The sequence below is a fragment of the Capricornis sumatraensis genome, chromosome 8, assembly GCF_032405125.1.
Source record: "Capricornis sumatraensis isolate serow.1 chromosome 8, serow.2, whole genome shotgun sequence".
NCBI lineage: Eukaryota > Metazoa > Chordata > Mammalia > Artiodactyla > Bovidae > Capricornis > Capricornis sumatraensis.
Window position 1 is genome coordinate 53,428,231 of NC_091076.1, and position 6,857 is coordinate 53,435,087.

The 6,857-nt window shown below is 40.8% G+C and overlaps 1 pseudogene; it reads left to right on the plus strand.

The window, feature by feature from the left end:
• Positions 1-261: 261 nt before the first annotated feature.
• Positions 262-1,709, plus strand: LOC138083551 (endogenous retrovirus group PABLB member 1 Env polyprotein-like; annotated as a pseudogene).
• The last annotated feature ends 5,148 nt before the right edge of the window (positions 1,710-6,857 follow it).

The following is a 6,857-nucleotide window of genomic DNA, read 5'->3' on the forward strand; positions in this document are numbered from 1 at the left end:
AGTATGGGTGAAAGGCTTTAAACATGACACACTAGCCCCCCAGTAGAAAGGTTCATGTCCTGTTGTTTTCACCACTCCTACCGCAGTTAAAGTTGCAGACATTGCCCCTTGGATTCATCACACTGGAGTGAAGAAGGCATACCACACTGACCCTGGAAGACGCCAAGTGCACCACCCAGAATGACCCCACCAATCCACAGGAAACCAAGATCATTCTAAAGAAGAAGAAAAAAACAAGGTCCCAGACAAGCCCTCCCTAAGATGGAGCGGGGTAAATGATTCCTGCTACTCGGCCTCACCAATGTAATTCTGAGCTTGACCACTGTTCCTGCACAGGACAATGTCTTCATTGCATGGGCACATTCTTACACGGTCTTCCACAACTCTTCCAACTGTTGGGTATGTGGGGCTATGCCCCTGTCGGTAATGGATGGACTCCCGTGGTGGGTATCATCACTTTGTTATGGAGACTTTATACCACTGTGCTCCTTCTTGAAACAACAGAAAGGAGCTTTCCTTTCTCTCACCAATCATAACCTTTCTTTGCTCTCCTGGTGTAAAAGCCATCAATGGGCTGGGGACATAGGGTTACATTTAACATGAACACTAATCTTATGGAGGTAACAAGGGCTTATACCTCATATATAAAAAATAAAAAGGAGAGGGGCTCCCTTACTAAAAGAGAGACAGGCCTCCTAGTACCTTGAATAATACTACCAAGTCTAGGATAAATATTTCTGGATGACTTCTGAAAAAGGACAGTTGATTACTCCCTGTACTATTTGCTGAGAACAAAAAGAACACCAAGTTAGATTTGAAGACCGCCCCCCAGACCCCGAGACAAAATTGAAATATATGGGTTATTTGTCCCCTGGACAATGTAAACAAATCTTTGAAGTTACCTATCACCCCAATTGGCCTATTCAGTGGCCCAGTTCAGACTGAAAATATAATCCTGAAATCTCTTGTGTAGCCCCCAATGGGACCCAGTGGCCCTGTGGGCTTAACTTATGGCCATGGTTACCAGTTAGCTGGGTAGGGCATTACACACTAGGATTTGCTTTTGCCCATGACAGTATTAAGCCTAGCCTACACCAACCTCCAGTAAACCTGCCTTGTCTGCATGCAAGATGGATATGATCCGTGTTCCAATGGTATGACTATCTTGCTGCCTTGTTTGTACCCTCTATAGAGACAATGGATATCATGGTTAAGGTAAAGGCCTTAACTAATTTCACTAATCAGGCCCTGTTATACAGGACAAAAGTCATTCAAGCCTTGAACAAAGAACAAAATCAGATGAGGAAGGCAGTAATTCAAAATAAGATGATATTAGGCATACTCACAACAGCCCTGGGGGGTGGGGGGGTATTGCTTGGGCCATAATTAAAGTTGAATGTTGTATATACATCCCTGACCTATCTGAAAATGTATCTACTGCCTTGGAAGATATGCACAATCAAGTGAAAGCCATGTCTGATAAAAATATTCCCTTTTGGACTTCGGTCCTATCCTGGGTAAAGAGAGACTGGTGGAAAACTATTTTTACTGTTGTCATAATCATTCTAATCATACTGCTTTGTGGGCCCTGCTTCTTAAAATGTCTTGTAAATTTTGTAACCCAGAGGTTGATAGTGTTCTCTCATGGGGGTGGCCGGAGGGCTGGGGCACAATATATCTCAATGAATGATGCTCATTACAGAAATTAAGAACATCAAGAGGAGGGAATTAAAAAATAATTCATAGGGCCTGGACTCCATCTTAGGCCTGTTCATGCTGATCATGCTAGGCCACCTTTCTGATGGACTCTGAACTCTTGTGTTTAGTGCCTACTAAAACAACAGCAGAAGGATAAGACCCCCTCCGGACAGGGGAACCTTGATGATTGTATATAGGTTACTCATCGCTTAAGAGAAAACATAAACTGATCACCCCTTCCTCCAGACAGGCCATAAATTTTTTCTGTACTTACCGAAGTGTAATCTCAGGCTTATTGATTATTGGCTAATTGTTTTACTGTTTGAGCACATGAGCACATAGCAAGTGAATGATGGGTTTATTGGGACTGTATTTTCCTTGGTTTATGTAAAGATAGGGCGAAAAAGAGAAGACTAATGGACCAAATTAGGCAGCATTGTGCAAAACTGGGCTTGATAAAGGACAGAAATGGTATGGACCTAACAGAAGCAGAAGATATTAAGAAGAGGTAGCAAGAAAACACAGAAGAACCGTGAAAACATGATATTCATTATCAAGATAATCACAATGGTATGATTACTCACCTAGAGACAGACCCTGGAATGTGAAGTCAAGTGGGTCTTAGAAAGCGTCTCTATGAACAAAGCTAGTGGAGGTGAAAGCATTCCAGTTGAGCTGTTTCAAATCCTGAAAGATGATGCTGTGAAAGTGCTGCACTCAATATGCCAGCAAATTTGGAAAACTCAGCAGTGGCCACAGGATTGGAAAGGGTCAGTTTTCATTCCAATCCGAAAGAAAGGCAATTCCAAAGAATGCTCAAACTACCGCACAATTGCACTCATCTCACATGCTAGTAAAGTAATGCTCAAAATTCTCCAAGCCAGGCTTCAGCAATACGTGAACCGTGAACTTCGAGATGTTCAAGCTGGTTTTAGAAAAGGCAGAGGTACCACAGATCAAATTGCCAACATCCGCTGGATCATGGAAAAAGCAAGAGAGTTCCAGAAAAACATCTATTTCTGCTTTATTAACTATGCCAAAGCCTTGACTATGTGGATCACAATAAACTGTGGAAAATTCTGAAAGAGATGGGAATACCAGATGACCTGACCTGCCTCTTGAGAAATCTGTATGCAGGTCAGAAAGCAACAGTTAGAACTGGACATGGAACAACAGACTGGTTCCAAATAGGAAAAGAAGCATCTCAAGGCTGTATATTGTCACCCTGCTTATTTAACTTATATGCAGAGTACTTCTTGAGAAACACTGGGCTGAAAGAAGCACAAACTGGAATCAAGATTGCCAGGAGAAATATCAGTAAGCTCAGATATGCAGATGGCATCACCCATATGGCAGAAAGTGTAGAGGAATTAAAAAGCCTCTTGAAGAAATTGAAAGAGGATAGTGAAAAAGTTGGCCTAAAGCTCAACATTCAGAAAACGAAGATCATGGCATCTGGTCCCATCACTTCATGGGAAATAGATGGGAAAACACTGGAAACAGTGTCAGACTTTATTTATTTTTGGTCTCCAAAATCACTGCAGATGGTGACTGCAGACATGAAATTAAAAGACGCTTACTCTTTCAAAGAAAAGTTATTACCAACCTAGATAGCATTTTGAAAAGCAGAGACATTACTTTGCCAACAAAGGTCTATCTAGTGAAGGCCATGGTTTTTCCAGTAGTCATGTATGGATGTGACAGTTGGATTGTGAAGAAGGCTGAGCACCAAAGAATTTATGCTTTTGAACTGTGGTGTCAGAGAAGACTCTTGAGAGTCCCTTGCACTGCAAGGAAATCCAACGAGTCCTTTCTAGAGGAGATCAGCCCTGGGTGCTCTTTGAAAGGAATGATGCTGAAGCTGAAAGTCCAGTACTTTGGCCACCTCATGTGAAGCGTTGACTCATTGGAAAATATTCCAATGCTGAGAGGGATTGGGGGCAGGAGGAGAAGGTGACGACAGAGGATGAGATGGCTAGATTGCATCACCAACTCAATGGACATGAGTTTGAGTGAACTCCGAGAGATGATGATGGACAGGGAGGCCTGCCATGCTGTGATTCATGGGGTCACAAAGAGTCGAATATGAATGAGTGACTGAGCTGAACTGAACTGAACTGAGTGCCAATCAAGCTTATAAAATTAAAAGAAAAGAAAAGAAAGCTTCCTGTTGCATCTATTAACAGCCCTGACACAAAGTTTGATGCAAAAATATATTTAATAAATTTAGCATAATGTGAATTACTTATATAATAAGTATACAATTGAGTACTAATCAAAATGGTATTAGATTAACAACTAATATATTCAAAGTCAAGAAATAGTTTATGTTTATTAGTTATTTTCCCTTTTGCTCACTCAAAACACATTTAATGAGTGCTGGACATGTCAGACCAATCTTTTCCTCATGAATCTTAAATTAAAGTTGATCATAGGAAAATTAATAAAAAATGAAAGAATGAAATGAGCAAATTTCAGATAATCACAGGTGCTATGAAGGCCAAACATTGTTAAAATTCCCTAGAATAGAATTTCTGGTGTCAGGGCAATAAAATGTTGGTCAGTTGCTTTAGGTAAGTTGGTTAGATAGGCCTTTCAGAGGAAATGATGTTTGAACTGAGATCTTCATGACAGGGAGCCTCCTTTGTACATTTAGTGGGAAAATACCAACCTGAAATGATAGTTAATGTAAAAGTTTTTTGAAGGGTGAATTTAGCCGTGTCAAAAGCCGAAAGAGGTTTTATGTGACTCAAGCCCAATTAAGAAGAGGGATATGAAAAAAAAAAAAAAAGAAGAAGAAGAAGAGGGATATGATTTCCATGTGAGATCAGAGAGGTAAAATGTGTCAGTTTGTACAGGACATTCTAAGCCATGGAACATACTTGGATTTAATTTAATTTCAACAGAACACTCTGGGAGAGATTTGAGTAAAGAAGTAAAAAGATTTTTTCCCATTATCTTTATTATTATATAATCTTTTAAAATTAATTCATTTATTTTAATTGGAGGAAAATTATTTTACAATATTGTGATGGTTTTTGCCAAACACTGACATGAATCAGCAATGGCTGTACATGTGTCCCCTTATCCTGAACACTATGACCACATCCCTCCCCACTGTATCTCTCTGGGTTGTTTCAGAGCACTGGCTTTGGGTGCCCTGCTTCATGCATCTAACAAGCACTGGTCATCTATTTTACATATGATAATACATACGTTTCAATGTTGTTCTCTCAAATCATCCCAACTTTGCCTTCCCCACTTACATCTGTGTCTCTATTACTGCCCCTCATCATGTAGGATCATAATTACCATCTTTCTAAATTATATATATATATATATATATATATATATATTCAGTTTAGCTCAGTCTCACAGTCTTGTTTGACTCTTTGCTACCCCATGAACCGCAGCATGCCAGACCTCCTTGTCCATTAACAACACCTGGAGTTTACCCAGAGTCATGTCCATTCAGTCAGTGATGCAATCCACCAATCTCGTCCTCTGTCATCCCCTTCTACTTCCACCCTCAATCTTTCCCAGCATCAGGGTCTTTTCAAATGAGTCCGCTCTTCAAATCAGGTGGCCAAAGTATAGGAGTTTCAGCTTCAACAACAGTCCTTCCAGTGAACACCCAGGACTGGTCTCATTTAGGATGGACTGATTGGATCTCCTTGCAGTCCAAGAGACTCTCAAGAGTCTTCTCCAACACCACAGTTCAAAAACATCGATTCTTTGGCATTCAGTTTTCTTTATAGCCCAACTCTCTCACCCATACATGACTACTGGAAAAATGATAGCCTTGACTAGATGGACCATTGTTGACAAAGTAATGTCTCTGCTTTTTAAAATGCTGTCCAGGATGGCCATAACTTTTCTTCCAAGGAATAAGTGTCTTTTAATTTCATGGCTGCAATCAACATCTGCAGTGATTTCTGAGCCCAGAAAAATAAAGTCAGCCACTGTTTCCACTGTTTCCCCATCTATTTGCCATGGAGTGATGGGACTAGATACCATGGTCTTAGTTTTCTGAATGTTGAGCTTTAAGCCAGCTTCTTCACTCTCCTCTTTCACTTTCATCAAGAGGCTCTTGAGTTCTTCACTTTCTGCCATAAGGGTGGTGTTATCTGCATATCTGAGGTTATTGATATTTGTCCAGAAATCTTGATTCCAGCTTGTGCTTCTTCCAGCCCAGTGTTTCTCATGAGGTACTCTATATACAAGTTAAATAAGCAGGGTGACAATATACAGCCCTGACGTACTCTTTTTCCTATTTGGAACCAGTCTGTGGATCCATGTCCAGTTTTAACTGTTGCTTCCTGACCTGCATACAGATTTCTCAAGAGGCAGGTTAGGTGGTCTGGTATTCCCATCTCTTTCACAATTTTCCACAGTTTATTGTGATCCACACAATCAAAAGCTTTGACATAGTCAATAAAGCAGAAATAGATATGTTTTTCTGGAACTCTTGCTTTTTTGATGATCCAGTGCATGTTGGCAATTTGATCTCTGGTTCCTCTGCCTTTTCTAAAACCATATACAGTGTTTGGGTTTCTCTTTTTGAATTACTTCACTCTGTATAATAAGCTCCAGTTTAATCCACATCATTATAAATGACTCAGATGTGTTCCTTTTTATAGCTGGATAACATTCCATTGTGTATATGTAGCACAACTTCCTTATCCATTCGTCCGATGATGGCCATCAAGGTTGCTACCACGTCCTAACTATTGTAAATAGTGCTGCATTGGAATACATGTGTCTCTTTCAATTCTGACTTCCTCTGGGTGTATGCTTAGTAATGGGATTTCTGGGTCATATGGCATAGAAAGATTTCAGTTCAATTCAATTCAGTCACTCAGTCGTGTCTGACTCTTTGCGACCCCGTGAATCGCAGCATGCCAGGCCTCTTTGTCCATCACCATCTCCCAGAGTTCACTCAAACTCACGTCCATCCAGTCAGTGATGCCATCCAGCCCATCTCATCCTCTGTCGTCCCCTTCTCCTTCTGCCCCCAATCCTTCCCAGCACCAGAGTCTTTTCCAACGAGTCACCTCTTCACATGAGGTGGCCAAAGTACTGGACTTTCAGCTTTAGAATCATTCCTTCCAAAGAACACCCAGGACTGATCTCCTTTAGAAGGGACTGGTCGGATCTCC